This window comes from Heterocephalus glaber, unplaced genomic scaffold (genome assembly GCF_053883595.1).
Source record: "Heterocephalus glaber isolate CG9 unplaced genomic scaffold, H.glaber_assembly_v1.0 deba00001444, whole genome shotgun sequence".
NCBI classification, from domain to species: domain Eukaryota; kingdom Metazoa; phylum Chordata; class Mammalia; order Rodentia; family Bathyergidae; genus Heterocephalus; species Heterocephalus glaber.
This window is the reverse complement of record NW_028258297.1, coordinates 25104868-25120821: the sequence shown is the minus strand read 5'-3', so window position 1 is coordinate 25120821 and position 15954 is coordinate 25104868. Positions and strand designations below refer to the sequence as shown.

The 15954-nt window shown below is 39.8% G+C and overlaps 1 protein-coding gene and 1 pseudogene across 2 annotated transcripts in view; one reads left to right on the top strand and one right to left on the bottom strand.

Moving 5' to 3' along the window:
* Window positions 1-15954, top strand: part of Borcs5 (BLOC-1 related complex subunit 5) — an 86387-nt gene that overhangs the window by 32453 nt on the left and 37980 nt on the right. The gene's annotated exons all lie outside the window — the stretch shown is intronic.
* Window positions 12362-12978, bottom strand: LOC101701470 (proline-rich protein 13 pseudogene; annotated as a pseudogene).

The following is a 15954-nucleotide window of genomic DNA, read 5'->3' as shown; positions in this document are numbered from 1 at the left end:
TCGAGAAAAAAATTTTGAGAGGGATTCTCAAGAAAGAAATGACAAGATTCGACAGATTTGGGTACAGAAAGTAAAGGAAAAAGAAAATAGCTGTACATTTCCTTGACTGGGGAGAGCAGAATATTATAATGGCAAAATTTGGAAAGAGAGTAACTTTTTAAATTGGCCCTGCAAAACCACAGTTGGTAGGAGTAGTTTCAGGGGTGCACACTGAGTATCCCCTGCACCTTTGTAGTCACGGAGAACTCAGGTGGGTGGGGAAGAGTAATAGGGGTGGAATAATGGCTGTCTTCCAAATTTGCTGTTTTCTTGAGTTGATTTTTCCCACGGTTCATGGAATGTAGTCTCATAGTCATGGCAAATGCCTTTACATTGATGTGCCTAACACAAATGTAATGTTGTATGAAAGGCAAGCTAAAACTCTGGAGTGGAAATAAGGGATTATAAATCTTTATACTGTCATTTTACTGTTAATGCTGAGGAATAATTAATCCTTCTGGGCCTGAATCTTCACAATAAGAGTGAATACTGGGCCCGAGATTTAGCTCAGTGGTTTTGCTGCCTGCTGTGCAAGCGCAAGGACCAGAGTTCGATCCCCGGTACCCAAAAAAAAAAAAAAAAAAAAAAAATAGTGAATACTGATATGAATTTATGGTACTCATGTTGGAAATTGCTACCCTCATTTAGAAGCCGTTAACCTTTATGTTGATAAAATAATGTTCTTAACTGAGCATGTGAAATCTGCATTGAACAGCTGCAGTCTTTCTGGAACTCTAACTTAAAAAGCCTCACCATTTTACTTTTTGAAAATCAAAAGCATGTGGGTGGGATGAAGTCACCTGAGCAATTTTCTATAATTGTAACTTTCAAAGCCTTTCCCTTTGTCTTTTTCAAGCTAATTTAACACAAACACACACACACACACAAGCAGCAGCAGCAAAATAAACCTATAATTTTCTTCTTTTTCTCTATTGACATTTTGGATTTTAATTTAAATTTTGGTAGTCCTAGGCATGAGACTCTGGGCCTCACTCGTATTAAACATTAACTCTACCATTGAGCTATACCTCCAGGGGGATTTGTTTTTGTTAAGTAGTTGCAGTTGCACAGGAAGGTGTTTTCTTGCTCTCCTTCTCTGGTTTATTTGGAACTTTGATTTTTCTTTTTTTGAAACAGGTCTGGCTATGTAGTCCAGGCCTTGAATTCACTACGTTGCCCAGGCTGGCCTTGAACTAGCAATCCTCCTTCTTAGGCAGAAACTTTGAATCTCTGAGAACTTTGGAACCCCCAAATAGCTTGCTTGGCTTCTGAGCTCTGAGTGGCCCTTCCTAAAGCATTTCTAGTAGGTGTCAGTTGGATCTAAACTGACTCTTCCAGAGCAGCTCTGGAAACTCCAGACCTTGACATCCTAGGAAGTGAACCAGGAATATGTTAGTGCCAACTCATAACCTTTTTGTATGGGGTTAGGTTCCTCAGGGCCGTCCTGATCCACACTTGCTGGAATGTGACTGAATTGCATTGGTGTTCAGAACAGCCCACACTGGAGCTAGTTTCTTTTTGCCTTCTGATGGTTAAGTCAGGTTTGTTGCTCTTGTTCCCTGAAAGAAGAACTGTCAAATAATAATGTTTCCACTTGTGTATTTTAATTAGCAGAGGAATGGAATGGAAAGTGATTTAAAGAAGACTTTCCAGAGTGAAGATTAGTACCTGACATAGTTTGGTAGTTTCATCATACTTAAACATGTTTTAAGAATACTAACACCAATTTTTCCAGTAAGTGATCTGAAAATAATTGTGAATTTTAGCTTATTTTATGTGTAGAATAAAATTATTGGCTTTCCAGAAGTATTCATTAAGTAATGCCTTGCCAAAGTGTTAAGTATGAAGTAATATTACATGTCTGTCTTGTTATTTCATTTCTTTTCTTTTTTCCCCTGTAAGCAAAACAAGTTAGGAAGAGAATTGTAGTCTTGCATTTTCTTTAATAACTTTATCTCTTGCTTATTACTAGAAGCAGAGATATCTTCAGGGAAGTTAAAATTATCAAGTTATGCTGTTATGTTCTTTTTTTTCCCTCTTAGTAACTCAGGGGCAATGCTTTGCCTTGCCAAAGCTGTTTGGAAAGATCTGTGAATATGTGTAGATTGCGTTGGGTCATAGACATGAAGTGTGTCATTTGTTTCAGAAGATACATGAATGCATCAAAAACAAGGGACAGAGAAAACAGTTCAGTTAGTCATCTTGTTGCTTCAAAACTGAACAAACATTTTGGGAGAGCAAGTTCTTGCTGGACATCACTAAATAAGAATGAGTTGATGTCACACTTGGCAAGAGGCAACTTTTTTTTCCCCCCATACAAATAGTACAACATGGTGGGGAGGAGAGATTGCAGGCGAAGGATAAAGAATTCTGGGGACAAAATAAGCTGGAAAACGAACCTGAGAATGAGTTGATTGTTACAAAAATAATTAATATGATATAAAAGCCATGCTTGTGCATCAGGAGGAATCTGGGTTATGACATGAACTGGTGAAGGGGGATATGTTTACCTGGCTCCTCTCCCCTCTTCCCACCTTGGAGGCTGCTGTTGTGCACAGATCCCTGCGGAGGGTTGTGTAACTGCCTTGACTTGTTTTCAAGGCAGAATAGTCCCTGTAAGTCTTTTGGCTCAATATAGTGTGGTGTTAGGTGTAAGTGAAGAAGTCTCTAAAATACACTGATATCAAACTTGAAATATAGTTATTTTTAACTAGCATTTTCAAACACCAGGTAGTACCGCAAGCTACGTGGGGTGTGTGCTACCACCTGCCTCCTCCTTCCCAGAATTTGATGCAGTTTTGGGAATTTGGGAAGCCAAATTAAGATGGTTAATTTTGCATATTCCTAAAAAACCAGGAAATGTCAAAATAAGCCATATATTTACTGAACTCAGTTGGCGTTATCTAGCTAAATGAATGTAGTCCAGTGCTTCATAATAGGAATGGGGAGGAGGGTTGGTGATACTGCGGGCATTTGGGGTTGGCCGGTCTTCATCGTGTGGCACTGTGAGTGTATTGGAACTGATTAGCTTCCCTCAGCCACTAAATCTCAGTAACAAGTCAGGAGAGCCTTTATTCTTCCAAACTGTCTAAGGGGATGGGTGGGGAAAGAGAAGAAACTAAAAACAGCATGTGTTTTACAGTATTACTAAGCAATAGTGTGTGGGGTTTTTTTTTGTTTTTTTGAGATGAGGTCTTGCTTTGTAGTTCAGACTAGCCTTGAACTCACTGTGCAGCTCAGGCTGGCCTTGAACTTGTGTCAGTCCTCCTGTCTCAGCCTCCTGAGTGCTGGGATTATAGGCATGTGCCACCACACCCTGCAATGCTGTAGTTTTCTTTATTGTTTGTTTGCATAAAGATCTTGGGAACTATTAGGGAAACATCTATTTTATAATATAGAGTAACTTTCATTCAGAATGGATTTAATTTAAAAAATAGTACAGTGGACCCTTGATTTATGAACTGGATCGGTTCCCAAGGGAGGGTTGACTATACATCAGAAGAGCTGAGATCTGGATGTTTACCTGGGTACATGCTATAGAGCACAAGAGGCAGATGAATCTTCTATTAACCTAATTAACCCAAGTTGTTTGTATGTCAGGCCAGTCATAACTTGAGGGGCCACGGTATTGGGAAAAAAAGTTTGGAAAGATGGAGGGAAAGACATAGCCAGGAAAGAAGGGTGAGGTACAACATGGTTTCTTAACTAGCCCATTGTTTCCCACATCTGCACCAGGTCTCTGGTTCTGTGGGTGGTCTCTCTGAGAGGCAGCAAATGAGTAACCCAGAGGTGCAGAGGTGCAGGCGGGACTGGAGAGAAGGTAGGGGAAATGGAACCGAGGACCAGGGGAAGAGGCAGGGTGAAGAAAAGATTGGGATTGGGTTAGAAAGACAAGTACAAAGAAACTGGAGATCTTTCATCGCACTGATAGTCTTACAGTGTTGGTATTTCTTGGGAAATTCTGGGTATCACTGATGTGGAACTTTGGAAGTTCCAGTTTGCTGTAATTATCATAGAGAAAAATTCTGCAGGATTACATCACCTAAAAAGCCTTCATATGCATGTTGAGGTATAGTATGTGGTGTCCTTCTGGGTACTTGGTCAGTGATTTAGGTACACTGCCACCTCTTGGTTTCATTGTGTCTGTTACATATGATCATCCATTTTTCCTTAGACTGCACTGAGTCATTAATTAAAAGTGTCATAGTTTTCCATTTATCTGGACTTTGTGAAAGGCATGCAATGCTTTATTGGGAAAGCTAAGCATAAACAGTGAAATGTTAGCTAAAAATTAGCCAAATTAAATATTACTAAGATGAATTTTTAAATAGTTTATAATATTCTTTCATTTGTTTTGACTGTACCTGAATTACCTACTATCTGTGGCCTTCATACACTTCTGTTTCTTTTTCTTTGCTTGCATTTTTGAGGTTTATTGATGTTGAAGTGTGCCTTGTTTATTTTCACCACTATATAGTATTCCATTGAATGACATTTTGCAGTGTATTTATATCATCCTATTAATGAACATTTAGGTTGTTTCCAGTTGTTCGGGAAATCTTGGAAAGAAATACATGGAGACACAGAATTTGGGTAAAATAATAAAAGTTCTACTTGCAAGCAGGCAGGACTGCCAAAAAACAGTGTGGTCAGTATCTGCATGCCTCTTTGGTTTCCTTTTTATATCCTTTTTAGCCATTATCTCATCCCTAGTGGTCTTTGATGTGTAAATACAATTCCAGTTCCTATTTACAAGTCACAGACACAAGATAAGCACATATACATTGTAAATTCACCCAGGCATTGCAACTTTGTTAAGTTAATGAAGTTACTGGTTAAAGAGTCAGATAACCATCACCTTAAAGTCATCTTAAACAACAAGAGTTACAGGGAAAACAAATCTTAAAGGAATATATTACTTATTTTGCTTCTACAGCTACCTTAATATTCAATATACTATCTAAAACTTTTCCCTATCAGTTCCACTATTTTTTTTTTTTTGGAGCGGGGATCGAACTTGGGTCCTTGTGCTTGTGCACCAGGCAGCGAAACCACTAAGCTAAATCCTTGGCCCACTATTAAACAGTTTTGCAGTGTACGTCTTGTATCCTTTTGCCCACATATAAGAATTTTCTCTAGGGTATATAACTCAGCACAAATTGCAGTCTAGCAGGGCGCATGAATTTTCAGTTTTATTAGTTACACTGAATTTACTCTCCAAAGTGATTATGCTGATTTATATCCTTACTAGCTAGGTATGAGAGTTTCTGTTGTTCTACATCCTCAATAAAACAGGATATTGTCCCAGCTGTTCCTTGTTTACTGATTAATTTAAAGGCAGCAGTGTGCTTAGCAACCATCTCAAATGTAGGATCAGATGCAAACTTGATTTTTTATGGCAGACTTCCCCCTTTTCAAGGAATTGTTTTGCTGAGTTACAAATCCAATATAATGTAGCATAGCTTTTTTGCTGATTTTTTAAAATCAGAAAATGAATATATGTCTTAAACAATTTGGAAAATGGAATTATAAAAGATTCAAAATTCAGGCCAGGGATTTAGCTCAGTGGTTCTGCCACCTGCCTCACAACCGCAAGGTCCTGAGTTTGATCTCCGGTACCAAAAAAAAAAAAAATCAAAATTCTAGCACACAGACTTTAACAGCAATTGACATTTTGCAGTCTCTTTACTTCTAGTTTGTATATGTATAGGCATTCAGTTACTTTACAATTAAAATCATACTGAATTTGCTTTTTACATTATAATTTCATTTAACATATTAGTACATTTCTCATGTCATTAACTATTATTTTAAAATACTACTGTAATAGCTGCATAACATTTGTCTAAATGTGCTTAATCATCCTCTTACTGAAGGACTTTGGAGGAAATAATACTTGAATAAAAAAAAAACTTACTCAAAGTTAGGTGTGGTGGCACACACTTACAATACTGCACTCTGGGAGGCTGCAGCAGGAGGATCATAAGTTCCAGCCCAGCCTGGGCAGCTCAGCAAAACCCTGTCTCAAACAAACACACACACACACACACACACACTCACACTCACACTCACACTCTAGGCTGGGGATTTAGCTCAGTGGTTTCGCCGCCTGCTGCGCAAGCGCAAGGACCTGAGATCGATCCCTGGTACCAAAACACACACACACACACACACACACGGGTACCTGCACCAATCTTGGTGTATAAATCTTCACCTGAATTTGTGTCTTTGGGATAGATTTCTAGAAGTCAGTAAATGTTTATAGACTTAGATTGAATAGATGATGAGCAGAACATCCACAGAGGAAAAAATAATCAGGAGAGAAAAAATAAGCAACAGACCATTCTTCAGAATCCAGTGATCCATTAATTCAGTTTCTCTTATATTTGAACTGAATGGTAAATTTGTGTTTTCTTTTGGGGGACATTGGTAGAGGGAAATTCTACCCTACACCAGAGTTGGTTGATTGCAGTGTTAGGATTTAAGATCCTTAGAGTTGGGAAGGACTTTTTAGAAGGTTAGATCAGAACCACTGAGCAAAATTCTCAGCCCTGAAGATCTAAGTATTAAAATAGAAACGCTGAACCAGCTGGAACAGAGATTAGGTAGAACTTTGAAGACATTGGTGTAGGAAAAGATTTTATGAACAAAACCTCAGTTGCCCGTGAACTAGCACAAACAACAAGTGGGAGCTCTTATTAAAAAGCTTCTGAGGGGCCAGGGATTTAGCTCAGTGGTTCCACTGCCTGCCTCACAAGCGCAAGGACCCAAGTTCAATCCCCAGTACCAAAAAAAAAAAAAGCAATCAGAATTTCACTCTTCCAATAAAAAAAAGCTTCTGCACAGCAAGAAAAACCACCAGCAGTGTGAAGAGACAACCCACAATGTGGGAAAAAATCTTCACCTGCTGTTCCTCAGACAAAGGTCTACTATCTAGAATCTATAAGGAACTTAAAAAAATCAGACCTCCCAGATTTAAAGACCCAATCCAAAAATGGGCATCTGAAATGAACAGACATTTCTCAGACAAAGAAGTAGAAATAGCAAATAAACATATGAAAAAATGTTCAACATCACTAGTCATTCGAGAGATGCAGATGAAAACAACAGTGACATTCCAACTCACTCCAGAAAGAATGGCTGCTATCAAGAAATCAACCAGTAACAAATGCTGGCGGGGCTGTGGGGAAAGAGGAACCCTGCTCCACTGCTGGTGGGAGTGCAGACTGGTGCAACCACTATGGAAGTCAGTATGGAGATACCTCAAAGAACTAGGACTAGAAGTCCCATTTAACCCTGCTATTCCCCTGCTGGGGATCTTCCCCAAAGAATTAAAAGAATCATACCGTAGTGATATATGTGCACCCATGTTCATAACAGCACAGGTTTTTTTTGTTTTTTTTTTTTTGTACCAGGGATCGAACTCAGGTCCTTATGCTTGTGTAGCAGGCAGCGAAACCACTGAGCTAAATCCCCGGCAAGCACAGTTTGTGGTAGCTAAAACTTGGAAACAGCCCAAATGCCCATCAGCTGGAGACTGGATAAAGAAAATGGTCTTTTATAAAATGGAGTACTACTCAGTCATAAAAAATGAGAAATTAGAGACATCTGTAGCTAAGTGGATGCACATTGAAGCGATACTCTTAAGTGAAATAAATAGGACATTGATGTGTAAATACCGAATAGTTTCTCTAGTGTGAGAAACTGAAAGTAAATAAGGACTAAAAGGTATAATAGGTAATGTGAAATAGGAAGCAAAGGGACAAAGGGAAAGGGGAAGTGGGAGGGGTAGGGGAAAGGAAAGAAGGAAATGAAATTAATATGAGAAAATGATAAAATGGAAACAAAATCTTTGTAAATAGGGAGGGATGGAAGGGTTGAAAGGAGGGCAGGAGAAGGGGGAAAAATAAGAACCAAGAGAGATTATGCAAAGATGCATATCTCCAATGATGAATGTCATTATATTGTATACCTAAAATGTACGAATAAAATAAAATTAAGAAAAAAATCCCAGAAAACCAAGGGGCTGCTTTCCCCTTAGTTTGGGCACGTCATGGGTTCCTTCCTAGTCTCCTGTTGGGCATCTTCCTGCTTCTGGGGAAACTGAAGCACAAAATTAGAATATGGTAACAAATAATTACATTGGTTTCTTCCTGAATATTATCAACCATCATGTTCTAGAAAGGGGCATGTTTTCACAGCTGCGTGCTTTAGGTAGTGAGAATTGTTTGAACTTTTATAACTTGGGTGTCTTCTACTGCAGGGGCAGTGACACATATGCTTAGTGGACTTGGAATGTAAAAACCTCTTTGTTTAGCCCTGGGATAGAAATCTGTGTTTATGGTTACATAGGGATTCAGGTATGTTATCACAGTGAACTTGAGACCAGGGGTCAGAGAACCAACTAATGGAGCTGCTGCATATATGACTTAATTACCCTAGATCAGTCAAACTTGGACTTAGTAATGATGGGATATACTGTGTATGTATTTATAGGTAGTTGCTAGGGAAAAGGAGCAAAGTTCCAGGCTTGGTTTTGTTGACCTTTGGTGTCACTTTTATCTTGTAGTTCTGTACAACTGCCTTTGCTGAATTCTCAAAAGACTGCAGTCCAGTGATTGATTGATAAGGGCTCATTCAGTTTTCTCACAAGAAGAGCCCATATCTTCAAATGGGGGTGACGTAAGTTTACTTCAGAGATAGGAATGAGTTCATTTCTTTGGAGAGATATGAAGAGAATGTGTAACTCTCCTTAAAAGAAAAATAAATTTAAATTAAGAATTTTGTGTGGAAGAGAGTAGAACGGAGTAACTGGGCACTTGAATCTTTTAGAAGTTACCAAGGATCTTTTAGCTAAGGCCCAAGGGAACACTAGCACTTAGTCTTTTTGTGAGGCTGTAACAAAACACCTGAGAATGGGTAATTTATAAAGAACAGAAATTTATATCTTGTCATTCTGGAGCCTGGAAGTCCAAGATCAAGACACTCACAAATTCGTTGTCTGGAGAGAGTCCAGCCTCTGCTTTCAAGATGATGTATTGAACACGTTTCCTTCAGAGGGAAAGAATACTGTGTCCTCCACATGGCAGAAGAGCCAAAAAGGGAATGTCCTCCTTCCAGTCCTTTTGTAAGGGCACCTGACACCATTCTTGAGAAGAGAAGTACTCATGGCTACCTGAACATCGGAGGGATCATACTCAAACCTTAGCAGGTACCAGTTGTGTGTTAGCAGAATTCATCCAAAGATGGGCATTCCTCATTATATGAAATAACAGGGCCATGTAGAGAGCGGTGCAATTCCTTCTCTCAAGGACCTGGACAGGTAGCCAGGGACAGAGCAGAAATCTTAGTGCTAATCCACAACATGAATTCTTGGCATTGTGGTAAATGCCACAAATGTAACCAAATGTGTTCTAGAGATGCAGCCCATAAAGGGAAGGACTTAGTCATAAACGAGTTAGATTGCTCCTGACAACATGTTGATCCAAAGTATTAGCAAATCTCAAGTAAGCAAAACTGTCTAAGCATAAATTAGGAGGAAAGTGGTATTTTTAATAAGATCTACAAATAAGTCATCGAATCGTGGACACTGCAGTTTAAAGAATTGGCAATGCTCCAGAGCTCTCATGGTTTGGCTACATTATCTCCTTCAAATTGCAATATTTCTGTTACCAGAGACCTTTCCGGGATTTTTTCTGTTAATTCCAGCACTTATTTCCATTCACTGGTTTTAAAAATCATGATTATTATTACTATGACTTACTTAGTATGGAGGATAATCTGCCTCCCAAGATCATCTTGACAATTAAAATAAAATTAGCTATTGATCCCTGGTACCGGGAAAAAAAAAAGATTAGCTGTTGTTTTTCTTACTCATGAAATGTAAATAAAATGCTTTATATGGTGCCTGACATGTAGCTAAATCTTAGTAAGTTATAGTAACGTGGTTTACTGTTTACAATAATTATATACCGCAATTATAAATTTATCCTTACTGAATCCTTTCAGTTACCTTTAAGGTTTATAGTTCTATCCCTTTTACTGATATGGAAGTTGAGTCAGTCCATCAGATTTTCTGGCTGATTTAAGCAGATAGCTCACAGAACGCCCAGAAGAGCTCTGGAACCCTGTTTTGGGCTACCTAGTCAAGTATTGTATAATGATGGAAATCCTAGCTGGGCATTGGTAGCCCTTGCCTGTAATCCCAGCACTCTTAAGAGGCTTGGGCAAGAGAATCTTAGATTTGAGCTCAGACTGGGAAGGTGAGCACCTTTTTGAGACCCTGTCTCAAAATTTAAAAAAAGGCTGGGATGTAGTGTAGTGCAAAGGCCCTGGGTTCAATCCTCACTACTTGAGAAAATAATCCACAAACTGAGCCTGCACCACCACTTTCCCCAGCCAGTCCTGGCTGGCAGTAGCCTGGACACAGGTCTGCTTCTACTGCTGTCTCACCAACACTTCGCTGGAATTGCTGTCACAGGGAATGTGCCAATTGAAGCCCCTATTCTGCAACATTTGCTCCCTGTTTTGAGTCTCCAGTGGGTATCTAGATGAGTGGAACTTCTGTTTATACTCTACCTGCAAAGCAGGTGGGTAAAAGAGGCTGCTGTTCTTCAGCTTCTTAGAATAATAGGCCAGGAGGCTCACACATGTGACAGTTCTGTTGCCAGTTCCTTGGGTCTTTTTTTTTGGTTCTGGGAATCTAACTCAGGACCTTGCGCTTGCCAGGCAGGCCCGGTGCCACTGAACTAAATCCCGGCCCTAGCTCCTTGGGTCTTAACTCTCTGTGGAAGAAATACTTTGTTCATATTTCCTTATAACCCGAGTAGGTGGAAGTTGACATTGTTTTCCTTATTAGTAGACTTCATATGTGGAAAAATTAGGGTTTTTTTCTAAAACCAATTTTGTTCTTAGAAATCTCAAAAAAAAAAAAAAAGAAAAAAAAAGAAAAGGAAGTTAATTAATTATTTTCAGGTCCCTAACCTGATTCTCCATGCATTTGTATGCCTCTCAAAGTCTGTATTTGCAAGAAATTGTGTGTATTTCAGACTGATGTAAGTAATGTGTTAAAAGCCAGTTTTCAGAAGAACAATTTCATTTCCTTAAAGCAAATTGTTTTAGAAAGGAAACAAGTCTTTTGGTGCTCCAAACAACTTCATCTGGTTCTGGATTATTGATGGCTCAGAAATGGAGAACCCCTGGGTTTGGTGAGCGCCAGCTGCCAAGTTGTAGGGAGGACACAGGCGGCCCGTTCTCACAGGCTGGCATTCATTCTTCCAGACGACTGAGAGAGCGGGCTTTCTGCCTTCACACAGTAAGGGCTGTTGCAGGATTTCCCCATGGGAATTGTGAATTGTTTATAATGTTTGTTTATTTTATTTTCATACTAAGCATGAAGGTTTTCTGAATTTGAATACTTTCTGTAAATAATTTTCAATTAGTCCTGATCCTGTGTTAAAAGAAGCACGCATAACAGTTTAGATTAATACTTCATTCTCCTTCCTTAGAAACGTGAAAGTTTGAAAGTTTTAGACTTTTAAAACCTGGTTCAGTTCTCTTGTTTTCAGAGAAGGAAATGAAACTTATTTTTCTTTATCATTTTATAGTTCTCATTTTGTTTCCTGCTGGTCACTTTTTTTTTCCCCTTGACTTCCTTATTAGAGAAGTATTGTGGAATATTTTTGTTTTTTGTTTTTTTTTTTAACCAGGAGAAATAGCTTTATTTGCATTGAAAGCTGGAGCCTGAGTGGGACCTGAGATAGTATACTGAGCTAATGATAGAGATCAGCTTCTAAAAGGGCAGTTAGGTTGTCAACCAAACAGACTACTGTATTTCCAAGCAGCCTTGCAGTTATACAATCAATAAAAGACCTGCTGGGAGCTGGGCGTGGTGATGCACACCTGTGATCCCAGCACTCAGGAAGCTGGCAAATATATTTGTCACTAAGTCACCCCAGTGTGCCATCATTACCAAAAAAAGGACAGGTTTTCCATCGTCATGAAATTTCCCCCAAACCCCCCAACCATAAGTATTACAAAAGAAAGTTCAAAAAAGATCACATTTTACAGATCGTAAGCTTATTTTCAGCATTTAGCTCAGCTGTAGATCTATCAAGCAGCAAGAGGATGGTCTTTGCTCTCCCAGGGCAGCCCTCTTCCCATGCTCCTAGGGGGCAGGGCTGAAGAACAGGAAAAGAGTTGGGCAGGGCAAGGTGGGGACACAAGGGCTAGTCTCCCCCAGTTCTACGTGCAGCAACTGAAGCTTGATGGGAGAGCAGGACTGGTGAGACTTGAGGGGAGCGGGAGCGTCCAGGCCCTGTGTTCAGTCAGAGTCACTGCTGGAAGAGGAGGAATGCTTGCCATGCTTGTGGTGTTTATGCCCCTTTTTATGATCTTTATTCATTTTCTTCCTCATCTGGTCCATCACCATCCCTGGGCACACCATGCCAGGGGCCCAAGGGTTCACAGGAGGCATGCCAGGCCATGGAGGAGGATAGGGACCTGAGGGTTGGGGTCTTGGACACCCGGGCAGGGGCACAGGATAACCATGCCCACATGGAAGGAAAGCTAGATTCCCGGGGGGAGTTCCTGGGGGGGGTGGGGGCAGGAGCCAGGAGAAAAGGCTGGATTGACAGGTGGTGCATGTGGTGGACACACAGGATAGGCACCTCCAGGGCACCTAGGGTTGGGTGGACATGGGTTTGGCCCTTGATACCCGGCACTGGGATTCCACATGTTCAGGTGTTTCCCCTAGCTGCCTAGGATTGATCCGCCCTTCTCTCCAGTTTCAGCTCTCACTTCCTGGTCACCCGTGTCTCGTACTTCTGCCCCTGCCTGTGTTACCACCTACTTGATCACTCGGCATGATGATTGGAGAACAGGCCTGTCTATCACTCTGGTGCTACTAGACTAAGAGGAAACGGTTGCTACTGGACGGGATCGAGCCCTTTGGCGGAATATTTTTTGTTTAGCAAAACTTAAAATCAATCTACTAAACTTCATTATAAAATGTACATAACCAAAAATTTTTCAGGTTCATCATTTTTTGAGCATACAATTCTGTGGCGTTAAGCACATTTGCATTGTTGTGCAGCGTCCTTGCTAGCATCCATCTCCATAGCTTTTCTGTTATCCCAAATTGAACTCTGTACCCAATAAACAGTAACTTCCCAAGCCCCAGCCCTGAAGAACATTATTCTCCTTACTTTCTCATGACTTTCACTATGCTGTTTACCTCATGTAAATGGAATCATACAATGTTTGTCCTTGTTTCTAGCTTATTTCAACTAACATAATGTTGAGACAGTTCATCTATGTTCTAACATACATCAGAATTTTGTTCTTTATTTAAGCCTGAATAGTACTCCATTTGGTATACTAGATTTTGTTTATCCACTCATCAATCACTAGACCTTGGGGTTGTTTCTGCCTTGTCTTTTGTATTAGCCAGCTTTCCATTACGGTTACAGAATACTGTACCTGATAGAATCAACTTCAAAAGAAGAAAGGTTTATTTTGGTCCACAGTTTTGGAAGTTTCAGTCCATGATCAGTTGGCTCTGTTGCTTTTGGCCTTGTGGCCCGCCAGTAGATCGTGGTGGGAATCCATGTCACAGGAAGCCTATTTACCTCATGGCTGGGCAGAAAAGGAAGAGGAAGGGGCTGGGTTCCAATATCCCATTCAAGTGCACACCTCCAAGGTCCTAACTTCCTTTCACAAGGCCCACCTCTTACAGGTCCCACCACCCATGGCAATAAAGCCACGGTTGGGGATCAAGCCTTTAACACATGGGCCTTTGGAAGACATCCGAGGCCCAGACTATAGCAGCTGTTGTGAATGATGCTGCTGTGAGCATTGGTATTTAGGTATCTGTTTGAGTCCCTGCATTAGTTCTTTGAGTAACCCTAGAGTGGAATTGCTGGTTCAAGTGCTAATTCTCTGTGTTTTTCCTCAGATTTTTATTATGGTAAGATACACGTAACATAAAATTTACCATCCTAACCATTTTTAAGAATACAGTTCAGGGGCCGGGGATTTAGCTCAGTGGTTCCGTTGCTTGCCTTGCAAGCACAAGGACCCGAGTTCGATCCCCGCTACCAAAAAAAAAAAAAAAAAAAAAAGGAATACAGTTCAGTAGTAGTAATTCATATTGTTATGCACCTGTCACTGCCATCCATCTCCAGAACTCTTAGCAGTTTGCAAAATAAAACTGTGTCCACTAAACAGTAACTCCCCATTTCCCCTCCTCCCAGCCCCTAGAAATTACTGTTCTGCATTCTTTCTCTATGAATTTGACTATTCTATGTATCTCATATAAAAGGAATCATATAGTAATTGTCCTTTTTGTGACATATTTCACTTACATGTCAAGATTCATCTAAAATTTCCTTTTTAAGGCTGACATACAATACATGTGTATATGGCATATATATACATACATGTGCATATATTATTCAACCTCAAAACAGACCAAAGAAATCCCTTTGTAAAGAGCATACATTTTGCTTCTCCGTTCACCCATCAATGGAAATTTGAGTTGTGTTTTCAGCTGTTGTGAATGATGCTGCTCTGGGAGCATACATGTGTAATAGCTCTTTAAAAGTCTGCTTTTAATTCTTTTGGGTATATGCTTAGAGTTAGAATTACTAGGTCATATGATAAATCTGTGTTTAATTCTTTGCTTTCCTCCAGTAGATACGCTAGTTTACATCCCCCTGACAATCCCGAAGTGTTCTATGACCATGCTAACACCTCCTATCTGTGTGGTGGTGGGGTTGTTTTGGTAGTAATGAGTGTGAGATGGTATCTCATTTCAGTATTCAGTTGCATTTTTCTGATGATTAATGATGAACATCTTTTCGTGTGCTTATTGGCCACTTATATAGCTTCTTTAGAAAATGCTCAAGTCCTTTGCTTATTTTTTAATTGTTTTGTTGTTGCTGCTATTATTAGGTTTCTATATATCATGAATATTAATTCTTTATAAAATACATGATTTAAAAATATATAATATAAAAAGAATGGACTAAGGATGTAGGTCAGTGGTAGAGTGCTTATCTAGCATGCATGAAGCCCTGGCTTTGATCCCCAGCACCACAAAAAAACAAAAAAATAACAAAAATTCCGTTTTGTGAGTTGTCTTTTTACTCTATTGATAGTGACTTTTGATGCATGACATTTAAAAAGTTTTGTAAATTCCAATCTGTCTTTTTCTTTTGTTTGCTTTGCTTTTGATGTCATCTAAGAAGTCATTGCTAAATTCAGTATCATGAAGCTCTTGCCTTATATTTTCTTCAATAGGAAACTATAATGAAGACAGTAAGAATTTTATTGTTTCAGTTTTATATTTAGGTCATGAATCCATTTTAATTTTTGTAAATGGTGTTAGATAAAGGTCCATTCTTTTTTTTTTTTTCCTGGTACAATGAATTGAACCTAGGACCCCACGCTTGCAAGGCAGGCACAGCGCCACTGAGCTAAATCCCTGGCAGCCCCCAATGTCATTCTTTTGCAAATGGATATATAGTTTTCCTAGCATCTTTTATTGAAAAGACTGGTTCTTTGCTGGTTGGTCTTGTTATCTTTGTCAAAAGTTATTAGATTTTATATATTTGAGGTTGATTCTGGCCTGTCTGACGCATTGGTCTATATCTCTGTGTTTGGGCCAGTATCACACTGTTTTGTTTACTATGCTGGTTAAACTTCATTGTCAGCTTGACTGGATTCAGAGACTGTGAAGGGGTAATTGGATCATGGGGCGCTGTATTCACTGGTGGGTTGATCGATCCACTGATGTTCATAGCTGAAGGTGCTGCTGGGGGGTGAGGCACAGCTATTGAAGGAGATGAGGCACAGATGGAGGAGGTGGGTTACTGGGAGCATCATGCCTTTGGAGGGTATATCTTGCTGGTGCTC